Genomic DNA, 14,432 nt, shown 5'->3' with positions numbered 1-14,432 from the left:
CCATGGAATTTGTGAATGATGGGACTTGCTGAATGCAGGAGTCAGGGTAAGTGGTATAACTTATTTTCAGACAACATGTTGTGAGTTCCTGCTGGGTTGACTTTAATCATTTGAAAGTCCCAATGCAATAGAATGTCATCGTTGGAGACACCATAGGCTTGGTGTCTGCTGGAGAGGAAGGAAGGGCAAGATGGGAAAATGAAGTAGCTGGCAGGGTAAGATAAGACGGGCCCTCAATTTTGGACCAAAACTTCAAGTTGGTAAAAAGGAAGGACTACACGTGAGCCCAGGAAGGAATTGCGAGGAAGCAGTGAGGGCCACTGCTTGTTCCAGTGCCCTGTAAACGATGTGGACCTGCCACTGCTCTGCAACCATGAGATGGAACCTGTGTGTTAGGGGAAGGGTGTCCTGGGTTGTGTGCCATCAGGGTTCAGCAGAGGGAGGCTGGCTTTGTCACTCAGACGGACCAGGGAGCTGCTGACATCTCTGGACTTGGTGGGACTTGGCTTGCCTCCTCAGACACCCATGTTTGCAGCAAAGTAGCCAATCACTGAAACCCCGTCTGTCTCCCTTCTGTCTTTCCTACCTCGCAGCTTTGCTGTTTGAAGACTGCTTCATTCTCCTGCTTCTTGCCATCTTCTTTTGAAATCAAAAGATCAAATAACCGAAGTGACACTTGATTTCTGTTACTGGTCACTTTGACTAAAGTGAGAGTTTTGTGTTCTGTTTTCTGTGATTCTGACAAGATATGCAGTTTTGTTTGTTTGTTTGTTTGTTTGTTAGATTTATTTTTGAGAGGCGGATTTACAGAGAGAGAAAGAACAGACAGTGAGAGATCTCCCACCTGCTGTTTCACTTCCCAAGTGGCCACAATGGCCAGAGCTGAGCCAATCTGAAGCCAGGAGCTTGTTCCAATTCTCCCATGTGGCTGCAGGATCCCAAGGCTTTGGACCGTCCTTTGCTGCTTTCCCAAGCCACACGCAGGGATCTGGAAGGGAAGTGGAGCAGCTGGGATATGAACCAACACTCCTATGGGATCCTGGCACGTGCAAGGCGAGGACTTTAGCCACTAGACCATCACACCAGGCCCCCCCCCAAAAGTGTATTTATTGATGTGAAAAAGCAGAATTAGGAAAAGGACTGGTAGATGTCCCATCTGCTGGTTCACTTCCCAGATGGCCACAATGGCCAGGGCTGGGCCAGGTTGAAGCCAGGAGCCTTCAGGGTCTCCCACCTGTGCACTCGGGGACCCAAGGACTCAGACCGTCCTCTGCTGCTCTCCCAGGTGCATTAGCGGGGAGCTGGATCAGAAGTGGAGCAGCCAGGCCTCGAACGTGTTCATATGGGATGCTGGCGTGGGAGGTGGCCACTGTATGTGCTATGCCACAGGGCCAGTTGTGATTTCTGCATCACAAGAATGACGCAGAGGCCTGTCCCCAGGGCTGGCGGGGGGCCCATGCAGGGTTGAACTGACTCTAGTTCTACAGACGCTTCTGTGGGAAAGCAAGCGTTGCACATCTACCCCAAGCTGCTCCACAGGACTAGTGTTCAGCCTAGAAGCTCAGTGGCAATTAAGACACCCCCATCAGTACCCAAGGACCTAGGATTGATTCTCAGGTTCTATGCCTGAGTGTGTCTTCCTGCTCAGGCAAAGCCTGGAAGGCACCATACCTGGCTGTATTCACAGTGAGACCCGAATGCAGACTTGGCTCGGGGTTTCCACCTGGCCTGACCCTGCATGTGTGTGGCTGCCAGTCTGGGTGTTGCTATGGCATTGCTGATGAGACCCACGCACACTGCATGGTGTGGGCTGCTAGGACTCGGCATGCCATGACGTAGGAGCGCCAGCCTGGGGTCGTCGTGGGTCATCCTGCTAGTGTGCTCACACGGGGGCAGCTCCTCTCCCGGGTGTGATGGGGAGCAGTATGGTGCCCATTGCAATGACCCTGACCCACCCACCTCTTGAGTGGCAAACTGGGCTTGTCCTGCTGCCCCGGGGCCTGCACCTGTGTCCGTGTCACCAGGCCCAGGCTTTCAGGGAGACAGCTTGGTCCAGTTTGCCGGTCTTGGAGGCTCATGGTCCAAGATCAGGCCGCCACATTGGTCTGGGATCTGATGTGACTGAGGGGGAGGAGAGTAGAGTGTGTGCTGAGGCAGGGACGTGGGGATCCAGGAGATCCTCCCTTATTCTCTTAGGGTGTTTTGTTTTGTTTTAACATGGAGCCAGCACGATGGCTCAACTGGCTAATCCTCCACCTTACAAGCACCAGATCCCATATGAGTGCTGGTTAATGTCCCAGCTGCTCCACTTCCCTTCCAGCTCCCTGTCTGTGACCTGGGAAAGCAACTGAGGATGGCTCAAAGCCTTGAGCCTCTGCACCTTCACGGAAAACCTGCAGGAAGTTTCTGGCTTTGCATCGGCACTACTCTGGCTGTTATAGTCATTTGGGGAGTGAACCAGTGTATGAAAGATCTTTATCTGTCTCCTCTGTAAATCTGCCTTTCCAATAAAAATAAACACATCTTTTAAAAAAATGATTTTACAGGCCTGCATTGTGGCACAGTGGATTAAGCCTCTATCTGTCATGCTTTCTTCCTGTGAAAGCACCTGCTTGAGTCCCAGTTGTTTCATTTCCCATCCAGCAGAGGAGGGCCCAAAGCCCTGAGCCCCCGCACTTACATGGAAGACCCAGGAGAAGCTCCTGGCTGCCAGCTTCCCAACAGCCCAACTCTGGCTGCTCGTGGTCATTTGGGGAATGAGCTCTCTCTGTCTCGTTTTCTTCCCCTCCCTTTCTCTGTGTAACTCTGCATCTCAAATAAATAGATCTTAAAAAAAAAAAAAGTTCCTACAAAATACCCAAAATGAAAATCTCACTCTAACTGACCATGTGCCCAACCCCACCAAGCCAATGAGTGGTCACCATGCAGCTCAGAGGGTTCAGGTGCCATCCCAGAAGAGGGATGAGGGGTCCCACGTACCTGGGCAGCAGGGAAGCTGGGGGGAGCAGAGTCCCCAGAACACAGGAGCCCTTGGCTACGACCTTGCTGTCTGACCCCAAAGGTTCAAGTACACAGAGTATGTTCCACCCTCCGATGGAGGGACCTCCTGGGCCTACTCTGACTTGCTCATTTCTGTCTGAGGCCCTGCTAGGCTGTCCTGGGGGTGAAGTGGGGAAAGGTCCACAGGGGGTGAGCAGGAGGAAGCTGTGGTAAGTACCTGGGGAGAGAGGCCATCTTCCGCCTGGTCCTAGTTGTGGCTGAGGCAGCCTTGCAAGGCTGTTTTCTACAGCCAGGGGCAAGGTCACGGTCATGTTCAAGGCTTGGAAGACCATTGTCACCCTGCTGGGGTGATTGCTCCAGAGCAGGCGGCGCGCGGGCGACCCCTGGCGACCATGCTCGGCAGTGCGGTCCGTTAGAGCCAGGAGCACAGCGTCCTCTGCCGACCCACAGTCCAGCATCCAGGTTTAGCGTTCCCGCTATTATCCAGCACTAAAACTTAGGCTCAGGAAGCCGACATGGTGAAGCAGGCTCAGACTCCAATTGGATTTTTAGCTGTGTCACTTCTGGTCCAGCTTTTTGCTAATGTGCTTGAGTAAGTGTTATCCAGAATGTTCCTCTGACCAGAGCTGAAAAGGCAGCCTCACAATGAGTTATGTACTGACTCGTGGGAATCCGAGGACCCCACCTGCCTGGTCACTTGTTGACCATGATGCTAACAGCCTCTGTGGGCACCTAGAAGAAGGGGCAGGCAGCAGGTAGCCGGATGGGGTCCTGGCCAGGTCCTGGCACAACCTGCAGGGACCAAGGCCTCCCAGGACTGAAACACGGTGCTGCAGACCAGGCTGTCAAAGTAGAGGCAGGCAGCAAGAGGGGACGCACTGGAACCTGGGCTGCAGTGCTGCCTGGCCTGGGAGCCTGCATGGGGAGGAAGGTCCCTTGCCTTGCTCAGTTGGGTTGGCGAGGAGAGAACATGACGACCTTGGCCTCAGCTCAGATGTGGAGGCAGTCCCCAGGGAAGGCCCAACTGGAAGCCTTCCTTCTGCCAGCCCGTCAGTGCAGCCTGTCCCATCCCTGCTGGTGGGGGAGCCGGGCCTGACACCAGACCTCTTGTCATGCCTGGGCCTGGAGCATGTGCTTTCGCCCACCCCAGCCTGGGCAGCCGGCATCCTGCTCTGTGCCCTTGGCCTCTCAGGGCAGCCCCTGTCCACATGACTCCTGCCCAGGAGGATGGCTTGGGCAGGGGCTTCCAGCCGCCCAGGCCCAGCTTGCTGCTGGCAGGTGGGGCTCAGGGTGACAGTGGCTAGACAGGAAGGCCCCTGTCCCTTTTGGGGTGACCTTGTCAGACTTGAACTTCCGTATCATGGGCATCCCTGTCCTGTCCAGGGTACCTCCCTTTTTCTTCACACCGGTCACCCCCAGCAGTGATCTCTGGCTACAGGCTCTGAGTGTGTGAAGGTGGGATGATAGGGAAGGCAGTGTTGGGGGCCATGAGCAGGTAGCCCCAACTCTCACTGCCTGCCTCGACCTCACTCCCCTCTGGTGCCAGGGCCCCGATTTGCCTGGGGCAGGAGCCTCCACAGGTTCTGACAAAGACGTGGACGCAGAGCTGGGCCACCTGAGTGTCCTTGGTTTGGCCACAACTCTCCTCTGAGCCCCTTCTGTCCCTCGCTCTGTCCACTCTGAGGCAGGTGCAAGCTCAGTGGTCCCTCACACTGGCCCACAACAGCCTAAACCCAAGCCTGCTCCACTCCCTGAAGCCCTGATGATGACAAGGGCAAGGAAGAAGAGTCTTTCTGATTCTCTGCTCTGGCTGTCTGCGAGCCTTGGCCTCCCACGGCAAGGCCCGGACCTCTAGCTGCTGCAGCCATGTGCATGGCCCTGCAGCCACAGGCGGGTGTGGGCAGTCAGGTTTGCTCCCGTGGGCACCAGGCACTGTCTAGCTATCCTGAGGCAATGAGGGATTCTGCCCTGCTGGGGCCTGGGCTCTCCCATTTCACAGCAGACACCTGTGGGTGCCATGCAGGGTTGCCCAGCAGCAGACATCTGCACACCCCATCCTGGGAGGGAAGACAGCGGACAGGTTGCCATGCCCAGGGCACTGCTTCTCCTTTCTCTGCCACCTGGGCTGGGGTGTTGATGTGTGGTTGTAGGAGGTGTCAGCATTTACTGTGTGCAGGTGCTGTGTGGGGGCTGGGAGCACAAGGGGAAAGCAGCCATGGCCATTGCCACTGGGGTACCTGTGGCCTTGCTAAAGGTGACCTTTGTGTAGATTGGTATATGTACTCACAAGTCCCCCTCCAAACCCTGGTCACATGGAGGCGGGCCTTCTGGGGCAAGCTTCTTGCTTAGACTGGGGTCAAAAGATCATGAAGCCCAGGGGAACCTGTCCTTGTCAGGACCCCCTTGTGGGAACGGGCTGTGGAGAGGCAGGGAGCCCGGGACTCTGAGGTTGGTACCCCTAATGCTGCCATGACAAAGGATGCAGACCGCAGGCACAAACACACCAAATCCATCTTCGCACGATGCCAGGGGCTTCAAGTTCAAGATCCAGATAAGCACAGGGTGCCTGGCCTCATCATCCCCGCACACGGCTCTGCAGGGCTGAAGGACAGCCCAGGAAGGCACTTTGTCTTGGGTGCTCCATCTTCAGGGGTTGCAAACTGGGATGTGGGTGTGAGATCAGCCCTTCAGGCCCCACTTGTAAGAAGAAATTGAATTCTCTACAGCTTTCAGATGTGAGCCAATTCCATGAGGAAGTTTCTATTTTTTTTTTTTTAAGATATTCTGTAGGGGGGGGGGATCTTCATTTGCTGGTTCTCAGGCCAGGTTTTTTTTTTTTTTTTAATTTATTCATTAATTTCAGGCCAGGTTGAAGCCAGGACCCTGGAACTCCATGCAGGTGTCCCTCACAGGTGGCAGGGGCGTCCATGCACTTGGGCCATCCTCTGCTGCTTTCCCAGGCGCATCAGCAGGGAGCTGGATTGGAAGTGGAGCAGCTAGCCATGAAGCAGTACTGATATGGGAGGTTGGCACTGCAGGCTTACCTTTCTGCGCCAACAACATGGGCCCCAAATTCTTTATTCTTAAGCATCTTTCAGAGCACAAATTCTAACAGCTATGTCTAAGTGTTTATGCTTGACAAAGTGGGGAGAGCTCTTTTAATTTGGGGGGAGATTGTCTGATCGTGTTCCCTCACCCCTCCCTGCACGTTAATGACACAGTGAAACCTTTCTTGCTGAGACAAATTACATCCTCGGGGGCGTCCTCAACCCAGTGCTTTGGAGATTTCAACCTGGAACTGCAGGCCAGGTGTCCCCCGCAGGTGACTTGGGTCATCCCTGCTGCCCCTAGGGCAAGGAGTCAAACCTGGCCACTCTGATGCTGACCACTGAGCTAAACACCTGCTCCCCTGTGTCACATGGGTCTGTTTGTTGTTGCCGTTGGAAGCCCCTTAGCTTCATGGTGTCGGCTCTCACCAGGGTGACAGCCACATCACCACGGTGGCAACCAGTCCCCCTTCTCCCCCTTGTCTAGCTGCGACCCCTCCCATGCCACTCACAGCCTCCTCTCACTCACTGGAATCCAGCAGTCAGGGCGCACCACCCACAGCAGGGGCAGCAAACTGTTCTGTGGTTTTGGGGGGGCAGGCCCCAAGGTCAACTCCACTAGCCATGGGAGTGTGAAAACAGCCATAGATGAGGCCTGGAGCTGTGGTGTAGTGTGCATAACGCCTCTGCTTGCAGTGCCAGCACACTGGGTGCTGGTTTGAGTGCTGGGTGCTCCATTTCCAATCCAGCCCCCTGTAATGTATCTGGGAAAGCTGTGGAAGATGACCCAAGTGCTTAGGCCTCTGCGCCCACATAGGAGACCTGGAAAGAAGCTCTTGGCTCCTGACTTCTGGCTGGCCCAGTTCTGGTCACTGTGACCATTTGAGGAGTGATTTGACAGATGGAAGATCTGTCTCTCTCTGTAACTGCCTTCCAAATAAATAAAAAAAAAACAATCATAGACATTAACAGGGTTGTATTCCAAAGATAACTTCCTACACACAGACACGAGGCGGGGCTGCTGGAATCAGGCGTGGATGGACTAGCAGACAGCACGCCACCTGCTGCTCTCCCCGCCCCCAGCATCTCTCCTGCCACCCCACCTGCTATGCCTCCTCCTAATTTCTCCGCTCCTCACACTGGGTTTTGGTTCTCAGTGGCCCCTGTGGGGTAATAATGAGAGGTGTGGGGCTGGGGGACCTGCTGGGAGAGGAGATGATTGGTGGACGACTCTCCTTCCATTCAGCAAGCATCCACTTCGGGGAGGAGACCTGCCTAGGTCCCGACACACGGGCAGGCTGCGTGGACGCGTCCAGGCGAAGGACAGTGGGATCCAGCAGGAAGCTGCAGGTGGCTGCTGGCAATAACAGTGGCCATGAGTGAGTGGAATCGCTGGGACAGATGGGCTTCTGGGCAGATGCTCAGCTTGGGCCAGGCCCCGTTATACAAGCCATTCTGTATCATGACAAAAACGTACTGCAGCCTGAGATCTCCCAGAAGACCCCAGCCAACAACACCCTGTGGCTCCTGGAACATTGGATCAATCGGGACTCTAACTGGTGCCTGTATGGGACGCCGGCGCTGCAGGTAGTGACCTTACCAGCTAAGCCACAGCCCTGGTCCCTGTTTTTAACCTTTTAGTACATAAAATTTTGTTCTAATTTGGATCTAGTCCTACTTGCCTGGTTTTGTTTGGGGTTTTTTTGGGGGGGTGGGGTTCTTCTGCTTTTAGTATCACATCTCACAGGCCGTTGCCTGCTTCAGTGCCACAAACACATCCCTTGTTGTCTTCAAACAGGTGTGCAGGCTAACTCACACCCAACGTCTCTTGCCAGCGGATATGTTCGTGGTGCCAGCTTGTCAGATGGAGGGTGGGGCATCCACTGTTTCTGTTTGAATACGCATTGACTCAACTCTACCTACCACTGCTATTTTTACTCAGAGTCTGATTTCTGGCAGGTATTAGATAAACGCCACAGCGTGTGGCAAGCATTGCGCATTCCTGGGTGCACTCTGTTTGGTGTACACTGTTGGACTTCTGGGGACTCCTGGGTTGAGCGCGGAGCACGGAGCGAACGTTCGTTTGGGGGACTCTGGGGTCATCTGTGTGGCTTCCCCCCTCAGGGGTCGTCCCCGGGGCAGCCCATGGCGCCCGGGCACCGGCACCTGCTCCAGCGGCCTGGAGGAGGCGCACACACCGCATCGTACCCGCCAACCGCCGTGCACCACACCACCTCCCACGCAAACGTCAGGGAGCCTCCTGATTGTGTTCACAGTGCGGCCTCTTAATGGCAGGGGAATACTTCCCCTGGGACTCTGGGCAGCACTCTTTCCCGGAAGAGACAGCCTAGAGCGTGCATGCGGCTGGCAACCAGAGCCAGAGGTCCAAGAGGCTGGGGAGGGGGCGGGAAGTGGTCTCCCACGGGGGCCTTGGAGGCAGAAGCCAGGTCCTCCCCTGTGGGCCTGACTTGGCAAGGCCGGACCTTCCAGAAGGTCCTTTGGGTCTCACCTCCGAGCTCAGGAAGACAGTTTCCCCACTGTATTTTGTCCTTGGAGAGGCAAGGTCGGGGACCATGCCCTCACGTGTCCCAGGCAAATGGCATACAACTTCCTTGTTTGCAGAAACCAAAACCCCAGCGTGCAGAAGCCTGGGAACGGGGACTTGTAGGGGCAGCTGGGCAGAGGGGAGACAAGACCCAGGCCCACCCTAAAGCTGCAGGTGGCTTTCAGCAGCTAGGCCTGTGCCAGCCTTGGGGAGTTGAGTGCTGCCATGGTGTGTGTGTGGGGAGGTGTCCTCCTCCAGCCCCGGGAGAGTGTGGGCGTTCATTTTTACATCACAGAATGCTAATGAAGATCAAAGGGACTCTGAAGTTCACCCTGTGTGTCCTGGCAGGCCCCACTCTCTCTCTCTCTCTCTCTCTCACACACACACACACACACACCCATCCCCTTGGGGGTGCTTCGCGTCACATCTTGGAGAACCGTAGGAGGAGCCAAGTGCACAGTTACTGCTCAGATGTCTAACCACGCCACCGAGTGTGGCCAAGCCACTCCCACAATTGCTTTTCTGGCCTGAACCTGCTGAGGCAAGAGTAGCAGGGGGCAGGTGCAGAGGGTGGGAGCTCAGAGAGCTACGGGGAGGGGCTCCAGGCTCCCCTAATGGCCCCAGACACCTTGAGAGCAGTAAAGTGCGCTCTGACCTGGGGCCGGGAGGCCTTTGAAGCCGCTGTATCTTCTCAAATACACTCCAGCCATTTCTGCAGCCACCAGTGGGTTCTGCTTAGGTTTCGGAGAACATCTCCCTGGCTATCCTGGATTCAAGTGGTAACTCTTGGGCCTGTCCGATACACTTCCAGGCTGGCAGATCCACAGACCTAGACAATGGGAGGGAGGGCCAGGGCTTGTGCCCGCTGAAAGGCCCGGCCACCCAGGCAAGGCACCGATGGGGCATCTGCGCCAGTTAAACCGCAGGGCGGGGCCGCTAGTGTTCAGAGAGAGTCTGCATTTGGTCAGGTTGCATGCCAGCGAACACTCTTACGGGTCCCACTTTGATGATGCCGTTGTACTGGGGGGCGGGGAGACCACTTGCCACGTTTTATGGTTTTACCAGCAGCCAGACCTGGATTCTTCTCCGCGGAGGACCAAGCCTGGATGTCCTCCAGCAGCGCCGGGGCCGCGCTAACTCTTCCTCGCTACGCACTAGGCTGTTGTAACATAAGCTTCCTGGTACTCACTCTCATTGCAGCAGAGCCAAACCGCAGGGGTTGCGACTTGTCCGTTTCTACTCTGCTGCCCCAGCGGGCCCGGGCGGCAGGCCCTGCCCACTTCCTGCTCACGTGCCAGCAAGCGCTGCACGTTTGTTTCAGGATGTGAAAAACAAAGCCCAAACAATAGGCAGCCACTCCCTGGGCCTGCTGACCTTTAACCTTTCCAGGCTCGAGCCGTTTTGCCTGGGAACCCTGCCTGGCTTAGGAAACAATCCCAGCCAGTCTCCCAAGCACCCCGGGCCTTTGAGATGAAGTCTGAGCCAGCTATGTTTCTGGAGGGCGGTGCATGTCCTTTCGCTGTTGGGCTTTTGCTGCTCTTTTCCGGGAGAATCCGGTCCCTGGAGAGCTGTTAAGAAAGCTCTGATGGAAGCCAGGTGCTGAGAGTTTGGACTTGGGTTTCTGTTAATCAAGGAGCCTGGGGGTGGCCTTTTTGCGGGTTAGATGGATTACAGAAAGGGACCCAAGGGGAAACAGGCTCTTCAGCCATCCGCGTGTGCCCTGTCTCCAGGTTGACACCTAGAGGGACACAAGATCATGCAAGAGTCAACAGCCATCAGCGTCAGTGGGTTTACAGCTAGAGGTTCTGGGGTCAGTGCTGTGGTGTGGAGGGTAAAGCTGCCACCTGCAGTGCCGCCATCCCATATGTGTGCTAGTTCATGTCCCAGTTGCTCCACATCCCATCAGTTCCCTGCTCATGGCCTGGGAAGGCATTGGAGGATGGCTCAAGTCCTTGCGCCCATGTAGAAGAGCCAGATGCAGTTTCCAGCTCCTGGCTCTAGCTGAGCCCAGCTCTAGCCATTGTGGTTATCTGGGGAGTGAACCGGCAGATGGAAGACTCTGTCTCTGCCTCCCCTGAACCCCACTTAAATAAACAAATTTTAAAAATCACTAGGGTTCTCGGAGTTCTGAAGGGAGCCAGAGCTCTGGGGGACAAATGGGGCATCCAGGGCTCTGGGCGGGCCCCTCAGCCCTTCATGCTTCACGCTCGCTCTGATGACACGCTCTGGGCCCCTCCCAGTTCAGCTGCTTAGCCTGTATCAGTCAGCCTCCTAGTTCCACCTTGCTTCCCATTTCTCCACCTGGGAGATGGGGATCCCTGTGCCTGCCCCACAGCGGGGCCGGCCAGGTTAACAGAGCTGGTGTGTGTAGAATGCCGGCCCCCAGTGGCGTTTGGGTAATGGAAGGAACTAGCAGGCATCTGCACGTGGGCCCCAGCACTGCCGTGGGCGGCCTGTGTGTGGAGTAAGCCTTGGTCTAACTTTCCATTCCCTCCATTAGCGTCAGAGGCCTCCCAGCCCCGACACCCCTGAGGGTTGGCCAGGCCAAGCAGCCTGTAGGGGAAGGCTCTGGGACACACCGAGGCACAGCCCCAACACAGCTCCAGCCTTCCTCTCCCACCTCCCCCTGGGGGTTGTTCTTTCTCTGCTCCCCTCTTCCTTTCTCCTCACCCACTTTTGTGTGGTCTCCTCCCCCCCATATGTTTGTTGTTTAATTCACCTAACAAGTCTTCCTTGGCTTCTAGCATGACATAAAGACAAAGACTGCTAAGGGCAGGGAAGCAGTGCCTATCTTCATTATTATTGTTGTTTTAAGGTTTATTTATTTATTTGAAAGTCAGAGAGATCTTTTCATTTGCTGATTCACTCTCCAGAAGGCTCCAACAGCTGGGGCAGGGGCAGGCTGAAGCCAGGAGCCAAGAACCCCATTCAGGTCTTCATATGGAATGGGGCCCGAATGCTTAAGCCATTTTCTGCTGCTTTCCCAGGACGTTAGCGGGGAACTAGATTGGAAGTAGAGCAACCAGGACATGAACCTGTGCCGAAATGAGATGTTGATGTTGTAGGGAGTGGCTGTACCTGCTGTGGCACAGTGCTGGTCCCCAATAACGCCTGTCTTCAGCAGAGGCCAGCCCGGTCATGTGTGACAGTGAAGCGTGGGGGATCAGTTGGCAGAAAGTCGTTGAGCAAGGATATTAAGTTGTGAAGGCACACATGGCTCACAAGTCCCCCTGTGCCAACATGAGGCCCTCCCTGGCTGCCAGGCCTCATCAGAATCTCGGTAGGTGCTGGCGGGTGGTCCTAGAGCTGCCACAGAGTCTTGACCGAGGGTCCACCCTTCCCCCAGACGAGCCTCGGGCCCAGGTGGTGCTTCCCAGCCTGCCATACCTAAGCATTTCCCATACAATCAAGCCTCTGTTGGTTCTTCCTGTGTAGCAACACGAAACAGTCAAGACTGGAGTCAGATCCCATGAGGCTCTCTGAACGCCTCCAGGTGCACAGCAAACTGAAAGCCGCCCCCCGCCCCGCCTCTTTGCTTTCAGTTTCATCTACTGGCTGCAGTAAGTTCTGGAAGTTTCCAAGCTGTGCACCATGGGCCTGTGCCAAGGGTGGGACAGACAACACCAGATTTCTGCCGTGGGAGTGGAAATCCTGTCAGGGAGTACCTGGCACCCTCCAACTTCTGTGCATCACTGTTTGATCTTCCGTGGGTTGTGGATGGCTGGCTGTGCTTGATGCTCGCTTTGGCAGCACATATACTAAAACAAGAAAGATCCAGAGAAGATTAGAATGCCCCACGCACAAGGATGGCTGTTTTCTGGGCAGACGTAAATGGTGTCAGCTGCCATTGGCTGCAGCAGAGCCAGTAGAGGGAGCTCTGAACACTTCTCATTCAGTGTTTCTAACACTTGGCACATTCAAGCATCCAAAGACCCGAATCTTACCAATGGGAAGCCAAATTATTGTACATAACTCCTGCACCTATGACCAAAACAAGCTCATTTCAATATTGGGCACATCTGGCAAGGTGACCATCTGGGAGCTTTTGGCCCAATAGCTGATGCTGGCTGATACTGGCTTGCACCTGTCTCTTATCGCCTCTCAAACTGAGCCAGGTGCCTGTAGCCTCTTACCCCTCTACAGTTGATGCTTATGTTGGACAAGCTCTTGTAGGACCTGAGGCCAACTGCAAAGTGCATGGGAAAGGCAGAGCCAAGGGCAGCCCACTTTGTGTGCATTGCTGAAGGAATTTCAAGGACTTCCTGCCTGCTGGTCCCTGGCACTTTACCATCACACGTGGCCGAAGAGCTACTAACACATGTAGGAAGACTTTCTGGAGTCTGAGATCTTTCCAAATGCCAGGTGTGTCCATCTGTCTTGTATGACATTAATGAAATACCTGAGGTTAATTGTGGCTCATGGTCATGGGGTGTAAGATCAGGAAGCCAGAGCTGCACTCCCAGGGTGCCTGTGTGTCTTCTGGCCTCTTCCTCTTAGCAAGCCACTGGGAATCATGATAGCTCCACTCGGTGACTGTACCCATTCCAAGGGTCCCATCTCTGAACAGTGTGGTCAGGCCTCACAGTGGGTTTTGTCAATCCAGGAGCTCTCAGGAAAACACACTCAAGCTGCATCCTAACCATGGCAACTGGGAAAGGGCTTTTCTGTAGTGGGAATGGCAGAGGGCTCGGTTCTTTAGCAAGTAATAGGGTGGCATTATTCCAGCCAAAAGTGGTAGTGCAGGCTTCTGTCGGTGGGCTGCCTGGTGCTGAACGTGCAGCTGCCTCCACCTGCCTCTGACTACACCAGAGCAGGCGAGTCCTTGTCGGAGAGCTTGGCTTAAATGACCCCTCAAAAGCAGCATGCTTTACTCTCCCCCTCATTAAACCTAAGCCCATTTTGGCAAACTTAAAAATCCCAGGCACTTACTCCTGGAGTTTGTTTTCAAAATGTTTTACTGTTGTGGGCTGGCAAGCAACACCAAGCTGCTTATACACAACCCGCTGAGCTCCCATGAGTGGGGCGTGGGGCCCTGCGGCTTCCCCCTGCGCCTGCATGCCACTGAAGTCTGGGCTTCAACCCTGACTTTGTGGGGTGGATGATGCGCAAAGTGGAGTGGGTGCTGCTCGGAGAGGCAGCCCGGACCCTGCGCCTGGCTGAGCTCCCTGAGCAGCTGATGGAGGGCTACGAGGGCAATGCAACGAGGAGTTCCTGTGTGAGTCACACTGCGTGCTGCTGCAGGTTGCGGTGCTGAAGGGCACCCTGCAGTGCCTGGAGTTGGGGTGGCTGTTCCCCATCAGCTGTGGGATCCCCCAACATGCTGCGCAACCACGAGGGGACCCAGACAACATGACCCCAACCTCCCACCCCGCCCCAGTGACACACTCAACGCGGAGTTCTTACATAGCTTACCCATATATATATATATTTTTTTTTTCTCATGAAAGGTTCAAGACAAAAAATGTTTTAAATATTGTTTCAAATTTCTTCTATCATGATATTCAATTTCTATGTGCTAAATGAAAGAATTAGTAAATCAGTGAGCCAGAATGATTTATTGATTGCTTGTGAAATGTGTAAACCTCTCAATAGGCATGCCCATGTTTTACAGATAAGGAAATAATCTGAACTTAGTTCCGACTTTGGATCCCCACCCTCTCTTGCAATGACCATCAGGGTTGCTCCGGAGGCCCCCCCCCAAAAAAAAACAAACAAAAAAAATTAGAATAGATAGAGAACAACAAGGAAAGCTTAGAAGCAGACTGGAAATGGTCAGCATAGATTCACATATACTTTAGCATATGTGGGACACAGAGATTAGTTGCTCCTCACTGGGAAAT

General features: G+C 54.7%; 1 non-coding gene and 1 pseudogene across 1 annotated transcript; both read left to right on the top strand.

Moving 5' to 3' along the window:
- Positions 1–12,326: 12,326 nt before the first annotated feature.
- Positions 12,327–12,432, top strand: LOC118759173 (U6 spliceosomal RNA). Its single transcript, XR_004996018.1, has one exon. It is a non-coding gene; the product is annotated as a U6 spliceosomal RNA (small nuclear RNA).
- Positions 12,433–13,541: 1,109 nt separating this feature from the next.
- On the top strand, positions 13,542–13,945 carry LOC118759126 (multifunctional methyltransferase subunit TRM112-like protein; annotated as a pseudogene).
- Positions 13,946–14,432: the final 487 nt, after the last annotated feature.

The sequence above is a fragment of the Ochotona princeps genome, chromosome 10, assembly GCF_030435755.1.
Source record: "Ochotona princeps isolate mOchPri1 chromosome 10, mOchPri1.hap1, whole genome shotgun sequence".
In the NCBI taxonomy this organism is placed as follows: Eukaryota; Metazoa; Chordata; class Mammalia; order Lagomorpha; family Ochotonidae; genus Ochotona; species Ochotona princeps.
The sequence above is the reverse complement of the archived record's forward strand: the minus strand, read 5'-3'. Positions and strand labels throughout refer to the sequence as shown.